The sequence below is a fragment of the Hyaena hyaena genome, unplaced genomic scaffold (genome assembly GCF_003009895.1).
Source record: "Hyaena hyaena isolate Hyena2069 unplaced genomic scaffold, ASM300989v1 scaffold_20, whole genome shotgun sequence".
In the NCBI taxonomy this organism is placed as follows: Eukaryota; Metazoa; Chordata; class Mammalia; order Carnivora; family Hyaenidae; genus Hyaena; species Hyaena hyaena.
The window spans coordinates 5,485,757-5,502,062 of record NW_024080652.1 but is presented as its reverse complement, the minus strand read 5'-3'; the positions used below and the strand labels follow the sequence as shown (position 1 = coordinate 5,502,062).

General features: G+C 39.3%; 1 protein-coding gene across 2 annotated transcripts in view; it reads left to right on the top strand.

The window, feature by feature from the left end:
* The window catches only part of BAIAP2L1 (BAR/IMD domain containing adaptor protein 2 like 1), a 93,681-nt gene that overhangs the window by 50,497 nt on the left and 26,878 nt on the right, over nucleotides 1–16,306 (top strand). The gene's annotated exons all lie outside the window — the stretch shown is intronic.

Sequence of the window (16,306 nt, the reverse complement as noted above, 5' to 3'; positions counted from 1 at the left end):
GTAATCTGTATATGGATGCAAAATTGATAAATTATTCCTGTGTGATATATAATTGATAAGCTTGAATAAGTTAATGTCTTTTTTTTTTGTTTTTTTTTTTGTTTTTTTGAGAGGGCTCTAGTGAGCGAGGGTGGAGAGAGAGTCCCACTAGGGGCAGAGAGGTGAGGAGGGGAGAGAGAGAGAGAAAGAAGCAGGGCTCGTGTTAACCCCAAGAAGGGCTCGGGCTCACAAACCGTGTGATCATGACCTGAGCTGACGTTAGACACTCAACTGACTGAGCCACCCAGGTGTCCTAATGTCATCCTTTAGCTAAATTAAGAGTAGTACATTAAAATACAACTTGGAGAATATTTTTCCTTCATTGCAAATCCTGTGCTTTGACTTGACAGTGCTTGTGTACAGCAGGTGGGCTAAATTCGTGTAATTGCTAATTAAAAATGAAGTAGGGAATAAACATTTAATTTGTTTCCTGAATCAGTTTATCAGTCCTAATGACAGAACTAGCACCTAATTCCCGAATCCTCTCCTATATTTACATAGTATTTGGTCATAATTTTCAGAGAAGATGTCTCCACTAGGTATTACCTTAGGTGATGAAAGAATTGGTTTCTGATATTAGGTGTGCATTTGTTCTCTGCTTCACTGAAAACACTTGAGTTTGAAATGTCCAGGATGTTTTCTAATGATGATTCCCATTGAGATGTAAGTCCTTGTGCAAAGATAACAGTAATATTTTCCTTTTAAAGCATTCTTATAAGTTAAGAATTAATTCATACGTGGGGTTTATTGGTTTCCATTTTATTCTTCCTTCAAACCTTATAATAAATCATTCACTTTCTTAAAAAAGAAAAATTGTTTAATGTAGCTTTCCCTAGCTACCTTCTTATTTCTCTTTTATTGTCAAACTTCCAAAATATGTGGTTTGTACCGACTTCCTCCTTTCTGCATTATCTTTCCCTTCCTTTCCCACTTTTTACCAGAAATCAGGAAGCTGGAAGGAATATAGCACTGAGTGTTTAGTGTGCATCTTTCTCTGGGCACCTTTTCCTTGTTAGGACAATTAATCCTCACAACCTGGATTGTCACGTGTTCAGCATTGAACCCACATAGTCTGGTATTGTAGCTTCTTGTTTGGCAGAATGAAAATTTTGTAAACAAAAATGTCCCTTGTTTTTGGACTTCTGTTTTTGTTTTGTTTTTCTTTTTTTTAATATGTTTTTTATGGCTCTGCATTCTGAGACCAAACCTCAGGGTTGCTAAACCTTGGTGATAGGAAACCAAAGGTTCCAGGAATTTGTCCCTGGATGGAACCTGGTCTGCGTGGGTGTCAGCCCTGCCTGAGAGAGCTTGTTCTTCTGGACTTGGGATCCTATAGATGGATGCTGGGTGCTCACACTCCACATACAGCCAGCGTCTACTGCCACCACAGAAGTTTCTCCATCTAAAACTAGTTGTTTACTGGATTGAAAGAGAGAGAGAGAAGGCAAGTTAGAGACCAAGCGCTCAGGCTTAACAGAAAGCATTCTTTCTGTAGGACTTTTGTAATACCAATGTGTATAGCAATAAAATACTACACATACCACCTTATGATGGGTCAAACTTTTGCCAGATTTTTCTTTCTCTGCCCTACTGTACTTCTTTATATTCTTTCTCACTATGATTACCCTTTAATTCATTTGTTCAGTATACTTATTGACCAGAATTTTAAGGACTGTTATGTGCCAGGAAGGCACTGGCATTACACAGGTAACTAAGAATCAGAATTCAAGTTCCTGTCCATGAGTAACTTCCAGAAGCATTCAGACACTGCATGTTTTCCTCGGAACAGAGCCCTGCTTCCTAATTACTGCTAGTTCCAGATGGCTGTTCTGTAGTTGTGTGTTATTTTGTTTTTAATAAATCTGTTGTTGTTTTTTTTTAAAGAAGTTTTAGGTTTATAGAAATTGGAGCAGATCTTACCCAGAGTTCCCACAGGCTCCTCCTTCCCTGACTCAGTGATGAACCAGTATTGATACATTGCTATCAACTAAAGTCTATAGTTTACATTATGGTTCATTTTTTTTTAAATGTTTATTTTTGAGAGAGCATGAGTAGGGGAGGAGTGGAGAGACAGGGAGACACAGAATCCAAAGCAGGCTCTAGGCTCTGAGCTGTCAGCACAGAGCCCAACACGGGGCTCAAACTCACAAACCGTTAGATCATGACCTGAGATCATGACTGAGCCAAAGTCAGACGCTCAACCAACTCAGCCCCAAAGTTCACATTTTGTGTAACATGAGTTTTGACAAATGTTTAATGACATATGTCTACCATTACAGTATCCACTGCCCCAACCTCCTTGGCAACCACTGATCTTTTATTGTCTCCATAGTTTTGCCTTTTCCAGAATGTCATTTAGTTGGAATTTTGTAGTATGTAGCCTCTTCAGACTGGCTTCTTTCACTAAGTAATATGCATTTAAGCTTGCTCCATGTCTCTTTGTGGCTTAATAGCTTGTTTCTTTTTTATTCCTGAGTAATACTCAGTCGATACATGAGATACATGTACCACAAGGGTTTATCCATTCATCTTGGTTGCTTCCAAGTTTTGGCAGTATGAACAGGCTGCTATTAACATTCATGTACAAGTTTTTCTGTGGACAAAAGATTTTAAGTCATTGGGTAAACACATAGGAGCACAATTACTAGATTGAATTGTAAGACTGTTTGCCTTTGTAAGAAACTGCCAGACTGTACCATTTTTGCACATTCTCATCAGCATTTGGTGTTGTCAGTTTTCTGGATTTTAGCCATTCTGATAGGTGTGAAGTGGTATTTTTTAAATTTTGGGTTTTTTTAAATTTTTATTTTTAGAAAGTGAGAGAGTGGGGGGAGGGACAGAGAAAGAGAGAATCTTAAGCATGAATCCCAGTCACTTCTAGCTTTTGATTTAAAGTGAGAACTGTGAGGCACCTTGGTGGCTTAGTTGAGCATCCAGCTCTTGATTTTGGGTCAGATCATGATCCCAGAGTCATGAGATCAAGCCCCGTGTTGTGCTCACATTCATCCTGCCTAAGATTATCTCTCTGTCCTCCTTCCCTCTCCCCCCACCCCTCCCCTCTGCTCACGCAAGCACATACACTCTTTCAAATAAGAAAATAAAGTGAGAGGTGTATGAATCTTTGTTTCACTTGGACACTTAAAGCCCATTATAGGGTTATTAATTAGCTTAATTTAAATATTGTTGTGTTTCAGGGAATAGGGAGGCCAGAAAAGAAGTGAGGGAAGGGGAACTGTTGGTCGGTGGACAGTGAGAACACAAACAAAATTTATTAAGTTTGCCATCTTAAATGAGTGAGGTTCAAAGCACACCAAAACTATTCTAATAATAATATCAAAGATCATTGATCACAGATCACTGTAACAAATACAATAATGAGAAAGTTTGAAATATTGTGAGAATTACCAAAATGTGAGAGTCACAAAGTGAGTAAATACTGTTGGGAAAATGGTGCGAATAGATTCATTTGACATGGAGTTGTTAAAATCCTCCCAATTTGTAAAAAATACATTATCTGCAAAGCACAATAAAACAAGTTATTCCTATAATTTGTGTCTTGTCTCTTTTTCCCTAGTTTAGCCCAACTAGAGGTTTACCAGAAGCATTTTAAAATGCTAGCTTTTGTGGGGCGCTTGGGTGGCTTGGTCGGTTAAGCGTCCGACTTTCTCTTAGGTCATGATCTCGCAGTTCGTGGGTTCGAGCCCCGCATTGGGCTCTGTGCTGACTGCCAGCTCAGAGCCTGGAGCCTATTTCAGAGTCTGTGTCTCCCTCTCTCTCTCTCTGACCCTCCCCTGCTCACGCTGTCTCTCTCTCTCTCTCTCCTAGAAATAAATAAAAATATTTAAAAAATAAAATAAAATGCTAGCTTTTGGTTTCATTGTCTTTATGTTATTGTTACCTGTTTTCATTTATTTATGCTCTAATTTTTATTAGTTCTTCTTTGGTTTAAATTGTTCTTTCTTTGGCTTAAATTTTATTGACTTTATATCTTTTCTAATATATGCATTGAATGCTATAAATTTCCCTCGAAGTACTGCTTTTGCTGCATTGCACAGATTTTGGTATGCTGTGCTTTCATTTTCAAGTATTTAAAAATTTTCTTGTTTTCTTCTTTGACCCCTGTGTTATTTAGAAGTATGTTTCATTTCCAAGTATTTTGGGGTTTTTTTCAGCTAGATTTCTTTTACTGGTTTCTAGTTTAATCCCATCACATTCTTTGTATGACTTTCATTCTTTTAAATGTGTTGAGGTATGTTTTATGGTACAGAATGTGGCCTGTCTTGGTGACTGTTTTGTGTGAGCTTAAAAAGAATGTGTATTCTGCTGTTGTTGGGTGAAGTTCCCTGTCATTCAGATCCAGTTGATTGATGGTGCTGTTCACTTCAGTCATCCTGCTGTCAGTTACTGAGAAGAGAGTATTGAACTCCCCAGTGATTATAGTGGATTCATCTGTTTCTCCTTACAGCTCTGTCAGTTTTTCACCATGGATTTAACCTTTTTCTTAGTTGGCACATGTACGTGAAGAAATCTACTCTGTCAGTCTCTTTTAATTGGTACATTTACATTTAAAAGATTAGTGCCATCATTGCATTAACATCACTGTACTTGTTTTGTATTCTTTGTTCATTATCTTAAAAATCTTCCCCATTTTCTGTACTTTCTGGTTTTAATTGAGGATTTTTTTTAATGTTTATTTGAGAGAGATAGAGACAGAGCATGAGTTGGGGAGTGGCAGAGAGAGAGTGGCGGCGACACAGAATCCAAAGCAAGCAGGCTCCAGGCTCTGAGCCCAGAACCCAATGCGGGGCTTGAACCCACAAACTGTGAGATCATGACCTGAGCTGAAGTTGGATGCCCAAACAACTCAGCCACCCAGGCACCACTTAATTGAGCATTTTATGTTCCATTTTATCTCATCTCTTAGTGTATTGATTATATTTAAACTTTTTTTTTTTTTTTTTTTTGGTAGTGGTTGTCCTAAGGTTGGGTAGTATACATTTACAGGCAATCCAGGTCCACTTTCAAACATCAGTGTACCACTTCCTGGGTAGCACAGGGTCCTTCTGCAAAGTGTTACCAGTTCCTCCTTCCTACCCTCTGTAGCACTGCTGGTAATCATCTAACTTCTCCATACGCCATACTCCATATGTTGTTGCTATTACTTTGAATAAACAGTTATCTAGTATATAAATTAAGAATAAGAAATACAAGGTTTAATTACTTTCATTCATTCCTTCTTTAATGCTCTTCATTTCTGTCAACCTTAAAAGTAAAACAGTCAGCTAGTTGACCAGAAAAATGCATTTATTTGGGAATTGCAATTCAGGGTATGCATACTATGACAGGCCATAGGCAAGTCCAGAAAACAGGAGAGGAGATTGCTTTTATAGAGGAAAGGACAAAGTGGGAGGGGCCATTTGGAATGAAAGCCCATTGAAGGTGGGTGAGAGTTCAGGGTTATGGTGACTTCTCTTTTGCTGAGCTGTTGCTAAGCCAGAGAAAATCTTTCCTTGTTGGGAGCGGGGGTGGGGGGGTGGGGGGGTGGTAGTGAGCTGCTTACTCTTGGGAAATGCAGACACGCTGCTTTTTCCCTACTGAGGTCTGCAAATGGCATAAGTGGTTATGCATAAGAACTCTCCCCTTGGGGCTTTCTGACTCCATTTGAAATGAGGTTTCCTTTATTCATTTTCATTTCTTTATGTAGAACCAAGTTTCTGGCCTATATGATTTTCTCTCAGAAGAACTTCAAACCTCAGGTTTCCTCTGATGTCCTTGCTTTGTCTCCCCATCCTCTGTTGTCTTTCAGTTTCCTCCAAAATCCTTCTAAATGAAGTCTCAGATGTAAACCCTGTTGATGGATGATGTAGTAGTAAAGTATTGGTGAGGGGGATTATTCTATAATTTTAGGTTTAAATCTCCATTTTTCGTTTTGTGAGTATATTTGATTTTCAGTGGGTCAAAATACCTGGGATATGGCTTTAGTAAAACAGTTTCTTTTGAGGCGTGGCCTTCCTTACACAGAACAAAACAAGAACAGAACAATGCTGGGCTGATTTCAGAAAGTTATTTTCCCCCTTCACCTACGAGGAAGCCCCAGGGGCATTTTCTCTAGTCTTCAAGGATTAGAACATGGTTGGGGCTCCTAGAGATAATACTCATGAAAGTACTAAACTCCTGCCTGAAGACTGAGCCCAGCTGGTTGGTGCTGAGCCTTCCAGCAACCATCAGTTACAGTTGAAGAGTTTCTAGCAGTACTGGCTCTAGTATTGGGTTCTGCTGCCAGTACACTAGGATTCTACACATTAGCCTTTCTCTGGTTTTCAGGGCAGATCTTTACCTGTGAACTTAATTCTCTAGTGAATCTAAGAAGCACTGTTGTTTTTCAGTTTGTTTAGCTTGTTTCTTGATGTAAGAGCATGATGACTTCCAGGTTCTTCACATATTGGAGCAGAAACCAAAAGTGTCTTTGGTGGTTGGTTTCTAACCAGCAGTGGTCAGATGTGTCTGTGCTCCAAAGGACCATTCCTGGTATAGTTTAACTGTAGAAGAATTGTCAGTGCTTAAAACTGAAGTGCTAAGTATTCTCTTTGGCTCTGAGGTGGAGGAAGGTGTACTGTGTGTGTTCCTTTTTGATAATAGTGATGAGGGAAACAAAAGCAAGAGAAATGTAGCTTAAATTAAATCTCCCCAGAGCTTGCAGCCCACTGAAACACCTGAAACATGCAGACCATGACCTTCCTCAAGCAACTCATGGCTGCTTTACTTCCTTAATGTTTTTGTTTTACTAAGACTGAAAGTGACCTTAACAGCAGCTAGCCCCTCAAGGTTCTGAAATCCTTGCTTTCAAATTCCTTAGAGACTTATGCTATCCCTAGCCTCTACTAACTTAAAAGTATATAATCAGTCACTCCTAACAACCCTGGTGCAGCTCTTTCTACCCACAGGTCCTGTCCCCGTGCTTTAATAAAATCACCTTTTTGCACCAAAGACATCTCAAGAATTCTTTCTTAGCCATTTGCTAAAGAACCCCTTCAATAGGAGGTGGACAGTTTTTCCTTTGGGGACCCTAGGAAGTGGCAAAGAAACATGAGAGGAGCACTGAACTGAGTTTAGGAGAGGTAGGTGTCCATTTGTCTCTTATTGCAAATTTGAGGAATTATTCTGAAACATTTTTAGCATACTAAAGTATATTACAGAATATATAGATGTATATATGTAAGGAACAAGAAATACGTAAACAAATATGGTAACTACTTATAAGTTGACAACCTAGTATGTGGGCTTTATTTCCAGAAAACAAATAGAAAGCATGTTGAAAAACACGTGGACACATTCTGTTGTTGTGTTTCATGCATTATGTAACTAATTTGCCACTCCTGTCTGAATGTGCACACCTTACCAGCCAGTATTTCTCTTCAGAGCGCAGGAAAGCACTGTACTCACCTAAGCCTGTAAAGTAGATATCTAATTATCACCATACAGCTGAGAATACCGAGGCTCTGTGAGAATACTTGGAGAGGGGTTAACGTATCAGAGGCCTGTCTAGCACCATTGCATCTTTCTGCAGATGCTTTAACCTTTGCCTGGTCTTTGTGCCTCTTGAGTTCACTGTGGGTGATTAGAATCCAGAACACCCCACTTTCTGAAAACGCTTCCAATCTTTTAGCTTTTATAGTATCCCACTCTTTTTCAGCCTCCTTGACCAGCCTTTCATCTTCATGAGCTCTTCTTCCTAAACATCTTGTGTTCTGTCACTGAGAGATCAGCAGTAGCTGCTGGCCTTTCATTATGAAAGAACGGTGTCCTTTGGGAAACCTAGTATAGACCTGTATATAAAAGTTCACTTGCTCTGTGTCTGAAGGGACTCCACTCCTCTCCAACAGGGAAAGAATGTTTAGATTTGTAGCTACAACTTCTCTTTGGCTCAGAGAACTTTCACTTTCAGATCTTTGGCTGTTCCTTCCTACTATTTCCTAAAATTGAGGTTGCCAGAGACTTACTATGAAATGAGCAGAGCACTGGTAGGTATTCTTTCTCCCGTCAACATACCTCTTTATAATCCACTGGATTGACCACCAGAGCAGGTTGATCTTTTTAAAAGTTTTTTTTAAAGATTTTTCTATTTTTAAGTAATCTCTACACCCAGCATGGGGCTTGAACTTATAACCTCGAGATCAAGAGTCTCACGCTCCAACTGAGCCAACCAGGCACCCCCAGACTATGCAGCTATCTTATTCCTCATCAGCATTTGTTTTCTAGATTTAGCATCTATTAATGAATTTTTCCTGAACCAGCGTTTACTGTACTTCTTGCAAAGTGATGATTTTTCAGCTCTCACACTCCTGCCATATTTACCAGTTGGCACTTGGCATTTTACTTTTAACAGAAGCCCTGCTTTCTTGCCTGGTCTTTGTGCCTCTTGAGTTCACTGTGGGTGATTAGCATCCAGAGCACCCCCAAATTAACACAAATTTGTTTTAAAAATAAATAAATTTTTTGTAAAGTGAGTCTTTTTTAAAATTTTTAAATTTTTTTTTTTTTTTTCTGAGAGTATGAGCAGGGGAGGGTCAGAGTGAGAGGGAAACACAGAATCTGAAGCAGGCTCCAGGCCCTGAGCTAGCTGTCAGCACAGAGCCTGACACAGGGCTCAAACCCAGAAACTGTGAGATCATGACCTGAACCGAAGTCGGGTGCTTAACCGACTGAGCCACCCAGGTGCTCCAAAAGTGAGTCTTGAAGAGATATTTGCACACCCATGTTTATATAGCATTACTCACAATAGCCAGGAGTTTGAAAGAACCAAGGTGACCATCAACATCTTTTCCCCATGATGAATGGATAAATAAAATGCAGAGTGTCCATACAGTAAAATATTATTCAGCCTTAAAAAGAAAGGAAATTTGAGGGCACCTGGGTGACTGGTTAACCATCTGACTTCAGCTCGGGTTGGAGCCCTGTTTTGGGCTGTGTTCTGACAGCTCAGAACTTGGAGCCTACTTCAGATTCTGTGTCTCCCTCTCTCTCTGCTCCTCTCCCCATTCATGGTCTGTCTCTCAAAATAAATAAATGTTTAAAAAAGAAAGGAAATTCTGATATATCCTGTAGCATAGATGAACCTTGAACCTTGAGGACATTGTACTAAGTAAACCAGTCAAAAAAGGAAAAAAATTTTTTTATCAATTTATAATATAAATGTACTTATAATAATAGTAAAGTTATACATAAACTTAAGTATTAGAATTATATATTTTGGAATACCAAAAGAAAATGACCCTCCTGAAATGATTTCAGAGTTTGTAAGTTTGCCATTCACCTGTCTTCTAATTTGTTTTTCCTGTCCTGAATATGGTGATAAAATGTTAGAGACTTGGGGAGGCTGGGTGGCTCATTCAGTTAAACGTCCTACTCTCTTGGTCGTGGCTTAGGTCACAGTCTCATGGTTCTTGGGTTTGAGCCTCATTTGAACCTGCTCTGACAGTGCAGAGCCTGCTTGGAATTCTGTCTCCCTCTCTTTCTGCCCTTACCCCACTCATGAGCTCACTTTCTCTCTCTCAAAATAAATAAACTAAAAAAAAAAAATGTTAGACTAGATTTTGCTATCTTCCTCTTAAGATTGTGAAGTCTTATTCCAGTGGACAGTTAAATTACTAGTGGATCACCCTAATTTGTAGAGACTTAATGATAGATTTTTTTTCTGGTGGATCTATTTTGGTTTTGCCTTTGTCCTGTGACTTAGTCTTTATTCCTGAGGTATGTCCCTTCTTGATGTCAATGGGAAGACTGTGGTATTTACAAAGCCTTTCTCACTTGATGGGATTCATATTCCCTTGGACAACTCAGTGTGTATCCTACTGAGAATCTCTGCTAAATTCCACATCCTACCAGCTGCTGGTTTTTCTTAGAGTCTCACCCTGTGCATGTGCAGCTTAGGTGTTAGCCAAGGATTTGAGAGGAATTTATATACAGATTTTGGGTCTTCCTGCTCCATTGTGTGACTTTATCCATTCCAATGTTGATAGTTCTTTGAGTTGTTTCTGGCCTTGGATATGTGAATAAGGCTGCTGTGAACATTCTTGTGCTTCTGTTGATAAACAAATGCAGTCATTTCTCTTGGGAACATATCTAGGAGTACAATTGCTGGGTCACAGAGTAAGCAGATTTGTTTATCACATACTGTCAGTTTTGCCTTTCCTGGAATGTTTTATAAATGGAATCCTATAGTATGTAGCTTTTTTAGCCTGGCTTCTTTCATTTAATATCATATTTCTGAAATTTATCTGTATTATGTTTGTCAGTAGTTAATTTCTTTTTATTATTGGATTGCATTCCATTAAATTTTTTTTAAATTTTTTAACATTTATTTTTGAGAGAAAGACAGAGTGCGAGTGGGGGAGGAGCAGAGAGAGAGGGAGGTACAGAATCCGAAACAGCTCCAGGTGTGGGACTCAAACACATGAACCATGAGATCATGAGCTGAGCTGAAGTCAGTTGTTTAACAGACTGAGCCACCCAGACATCCCTGTATTCCGTTAAATTCTTGGAATGAGCGTTTAGAGTATTGATTTTTTTCATTCTTCTCTAACATACACATTTGAAGGCTATAAATTTCCTCTAACCACAATTTTTAGTTACATCTTACATGTTCTCAAAACCTAAATTTATCATTTTATTTTGAAATAATTTTAATTTCCATTATGATTTCTTCTTTGATCTATAGGTTGTTTAGAATTTTGTTGCTTCATTTCTAATATATGGACATTTTCTGGTTACCTTTCTCTTAATGATTTCTAGTTTAATTTTGATGTGGTTAAAGGGCATACTCATTGTGATTTCAGCCCTTTGAAATAGAGTGAGGTTTTCTTTTGATCCCTTTTTAATATACTTTTGCTTCAAAAATGAAGTTAATCAGATATAGTCTTCTATATATGTTCACTAGATCAACTGTATTTATCATCTTATTCAGGTTACCTATATCTGTACTGATATATTTGCCTGCTCTACCCATTCTACCCATTTACTAAGAGAAGCATATTGAAGCCTCCTACAATTATTATTGACTTATCTATTTCTTTTTTTTTTTTTTATGTTTTATTTATTTCTAGGAGAGAGAGAGAGACAGCGTGAACAGGGGAGGGTCAGAGAGAGGGAGTCACAGACTGAAACAGGCTCCAGGCTCTGAGCTGGCAGTCAGCACAGAGCCCGACGCGGGGCTCGAACCCACGAACCGCGAGATCATGACCTAAGCGAAAGTCGGACGCTTAACCGACTAAGCCACCCAGGCGCCCCTTGACTTATCTATTTCTTTTTATGATTCAGTTTTAGTTTAAATATGTTGAGACCATGTTAATAGATGCATATAAATAAAAAGTTTTCCCACCTTCCAGATGAACTTTTTCCTATTATGAAATCATTGTTTTATGTCTAATTTTAATAATGCTTTTCACCCTCTTTGACTACTTACTGTGTCTTGTTTGGTTTTAATATAACTATATCAGCTTTCTTTTGGTTAGTGTCCTCTATATATCTTACTCCATCCTTTTACTCTCTGTATCCCTATATTTAAGGTGAGTCCCTTTTAGGCAAAATATAATTGGGTGTTTTTTTTTTTTTAATCCCAACAGTCTTTGTGTTCTAATTGGATTATATAGTCCATTTACATTCAGTATAATTACTTTCTACTGTCTGTCCTGTGTTCATTTCTTCTCTTATCCTCTTTTTGACTGATTGTTTTTCCCCTCTCTGCTTGGTTGTTATATGCACTTTATTCTTATAGTGGCTACCCTAGCGGCTTTTTTTAAGAAAGTCAGATGCTGCTTGGCACTTTACTTTTACCTCAGACTATGAAAGAACTTTGGAACACTGTATAATTCTAATGTAAACTTCTGTTTGTCCAACTTGTTTTTCATAGGATGGAATAAATCATGATCAATGGTAGAATAATTACAGTCTCCATGCAAGACATTAATTAGAACTGTGGTACTATAGTTGGCTAAGTCAGATAGCTAGAGTTGTGGAGGAATGTTAGATGAAATGCTTACCCTGTCACTTACTTGGCTTTATCCCTACATGCACGTTGTTTACTGGTACAGTATAGAGACTGACCAGAAGAGAGCATCTCCATTTTCATCCAGGGACTGTGGGTGGGCAGCCACTGAGGGCTATTCTTAGATGCTGGTAAAGCCTTTCAAGTTGAGTCACATGTTCATGGTTACTAATCTGCCTCTGTACTAATTCAGTGCTGCTGACTCTAATCTGTGGGATACATACTTGTGTATTTAACATAGCTATCTGTGTGTAGTTTGCTTTTACTTCTATTACATTTTCTCCTCATCACATTTGATATTTTGAAAATTGTCAGAAAAAGTATATCCTTTTTCCATTGACATTTTTGGTCAGGTTTTACCTTAATTCATGGTATGTAACTTTAGGTCCACAGTAGGTTGGTTTCTACTCTCTCATTTTATTGTCTGATTCCACTTGAAGTAACAGGAAGTAGTGTGTGACTCACTCCATTATTGCTCTGTGCTTTCTGGATATACTGTGTTCTGATTATCCATGATAAATATAAAAAAGAGTATGTGTGCCTACACATTGAGCACCTGTTCTGTGCTACTCATGTCTGTTAATAGTCTCCATCTGGTTTCTGTAAATTTATACTGTGAATTGATGAAGAATTATCTAGCTGTTGGGTGTCTGGTGGCTCAGTTGGTTGAGCATCCAACTCTTGATTTCCACTCAGGACATTATCTCACAGTTTGTGAAATCAACCCCCACATCAGGCTCTGTGCTTTCAGCTTGGGATTCTCTCCTCTCTCTGCCCCTCCCCAGACTCACACTGTCTCTCACTCTCAAATAAACTTTTTTTTTTTTAATATTTTAATGTTTATTTATTTTGAGGGAGAGAAAGACACAGTGCAAGCAGGGGAGGGGCAGAGAGAGACACACACACACGTAAAATCTGAAGCAGGCTCCAGGCTCCGAGCTGTCAGCACAGAGCCCAACATGGGGCTCAAATTCATGAACCATGAGATCATGACCCGAGACGAAGTCGGACACTCAACCAACTGAGCCACCCAGGTGCCCTTCAAATAAACTTTTAAAAAATGAATTATCTAGTTGAAAATATATTAATAGTCCAATAAGTAATCTATATTTCAAATGAAAACTTTTTATGTGTTCATACCAGTAATACTCTTTAATTTTAGTTACTTAACTTTTAAAATCCATTCAGCTTAGATTCGTATCTTTATATAGTATTGTCCAAATTATTGGACATGTTTATTCAAAACTCCTGAAACTGATAGTGAGCATCGACTTTTAGTTAGGTCAAATTAATGATTTTGAAATATGGATATATTTGAATCCTTTAATAATGCTATTTAAGAATATAATTTATTCAGACTGAGTCATATTACTGTACTTAGGTATTTCTTCCCAGAATGTTTACTCAGAGCCTAAAATGGAAAAAGGAAATTGTTGGTCCAGTACATACGGTCTGTGATTTCTGGGACCAGCACATTGGTTCCTGTTTGGACGTGTGTTTAGTTCTGCTCTATTAGAATTGGGGATGTGCTCCACCCTCCTTTTCAAAAAAGTTTTTTTCTTCCCAAATGTAATTTTTGAAAAATTAGGTTACAGGGCTAAGAGTAAACAAATGTGTGTGAAGCCACATTTCAGACATAAAGGAACACTTGCTATATTTAAGAGTAAACTTCGGTAGATTGAACATAAAGGCTGTTTTCATTTTGTGTTTCAAGATATACTTTTGGCAGCTCTCATAATCACAGTAAAGATGTTTTGACCAAGGACTCCGTGGCTGCTGCTATAAAGTCAGCATTTAAATTCCACGAACTGTAAGGGACAGGAATAACCAGGATATGGTCAGGTGTTGCGCTCCTGGCCACAGAGTGAATGGGCTGTTTCAGTGAGCCTTTCCATCTAGCTGCCTACAGGGAGAAAACCGCGAGGCGGGAGGGGCCTCGAGGCCGAGCATCAGGTTCAGCAGTGCTGGCTTTCACAAGAGTGCCACAGGAGCACAAGCTTTTGTTTTGGCAGCATGCTTCTTCGAGATCCACATTATATAAGGTTGTGGAGGTAAAGTTCATGACCATATGGAAAAAAATGTAGGTGCTTTGATTCTAGCCTGAATCACACTGAGTGATTTAAGTACAATTATTTTTAGACTTTAAAAAAAAAAAAGTAGATCTGACTTGCCAAGAATAGATGCTTAATTTTCAAATAATTGAAGTGGGGTGTTTTTTTTGTTGTTGTTATTTTCCATCTCTAGCCAAGAGTTATTTATGGGTTTAAAATGGATGTGAAAAGGGGCGCCTGGGTGGCTCAGTTGGTTAAGTGTCTGACTTCAGCTCGGGTTATGATCTCGTGGTTCATGGGTTCGAGCCCCGCATCGGGCCCTGTGCTGACAGCTCAGAGCCTGGAGCCTGCTTCAGATTCTAGGTTTCTCTCTCTGTTTCTCTCCTACTCACACTGTATATCTCTCTCTGTCTCAAAGAAGTAAATAAACATTTAAAAAAAAATGGATGTGAAAGTAACTGAGACTATTTCAGTGTCAGATCACTAAACAATAAAATGACATTTAATGTAATTATATTCTTGGTCATGTGAAGGCTTCCTGTGTGAAAACTCTGAGTTATTTCATATTGAGCTTTAGGAGAATGTAATTGGAGAAATTCAGTCAGTGTCATTAAGGATAGAGAGTGGGTATCTGGATAACTTGGTGTGGTGGGGATGATGCTGGCTATGTGTCTGCCCACACTCTGGTTCATTCAGCAGGCTGTTCTCTTAGAGGTTCCTAGAATCACAGGCGGCTTAGGGACATACAAGCTCTCTGTCTATAACTTTGTAAGATTATCTCCTTATAGGAGAGTCTCTGTCCCCACCACATGCCATGGTTATTTTAAGCAGCATTGTTTAGAGTGGGCTCATGCCGAGGAAGTGATTTATCTGGGACACCATGGGGCGGCAGCCAGGAGAATGACATGTTATAGCTGGTTTTGAGGGATCTCTGGCACCTGTGAGGAAGAAGATCCAGACAAGTACAATCTGGGAATTAAGAGAAATGATGGGCAGGGGGAGACACCTAGTCCAACTGGTGGGTTTGAATGTGTTGGGAGCGGGGAGGCAGACTAGGATGGCTCTTCCCCACCCCACTTGGACAGATGATTGCGTGCACATAAACTTCACATGTCATTTCCACATACCTTCTCCACGGGCAGGGAAGGGCCAGAACATTTGTTGACCTAGGAAGCAGGATGAGTCAGAGGCATGATTTCACCCTTCTAGGCCCAAGACCACATGCACAAGAGAAAGCATCTTTTTCGTTGAGTGTGACACATGGGTGAAGTGTCAACCCCTTGTGACTGGCTAGCTGGCAGCCAAGAGCTGGGATTAGAGAATATGGGGTGAGCTCACTTTTAAGACATGTTGACCACGAGGTGCCTACTGGGACATCCAGGTGGACATACATGTTCAGGAAAGGGTTGAATTTCTTTTTCTTCTTTTTTCTTAAGTTTTTTAAATGTTTATTCAGAGAAAGTGTGCATGAGAGAGTGCGCAAGTGGGGGAGGAGCAGAGGGAGAGAGTCCCAAGCAGGCTCCATGCTGTCAGTGCAGAACCAGATGCTGGGCTCAGTCTCATGAACTTGTGAGATCATGACCTGAGCCAGTATCAAGAGACAGATATTCAACTGAATGAGCCACCCACCCAGGTGCCCCAGGAAAGAGTTGAATTGTGGGGAGAAACGAGACCACTTGAGAGTCAGTCTCAAACTTTTTCAAGAACAGGGCACTGTAGTATCATTTGTGTAAAGGTGGCAGCTGAAGTTATAGTCTAGTTGGTATTCTTTCTCTTTTCCCATATTCACCACAGTCTTAATTTAAATTCTCCTTCATCTACAGCCTTTCAGTTCATGCAAGGAATTTGTTTTTACCTATATACTGAACTGTAGGAGGACCTACCCAGCACATTTTGTTATTATTTAGTATGATCTGGTGGTTGTTCCAGATGATTCCATATCTGCCAGGTCTTAGGTATCAGACCCATTTGGTTCCCAAAGATAAATGAGCAGGGAGAGAGAGTCTCTTGTTCACCTTTATCAGAGTTGAAGAAATTCAACCCCTTCCTAAACATGTATGTCCACCTGGATATCCCAGTAGGTACCTCATGGTCAACATGTCTATCACATTGCCTCAAACTGCCAGAGACGTGCTTTGTAAATAGAGTGATTGTCCTGCTGCTTTTGGAGTAA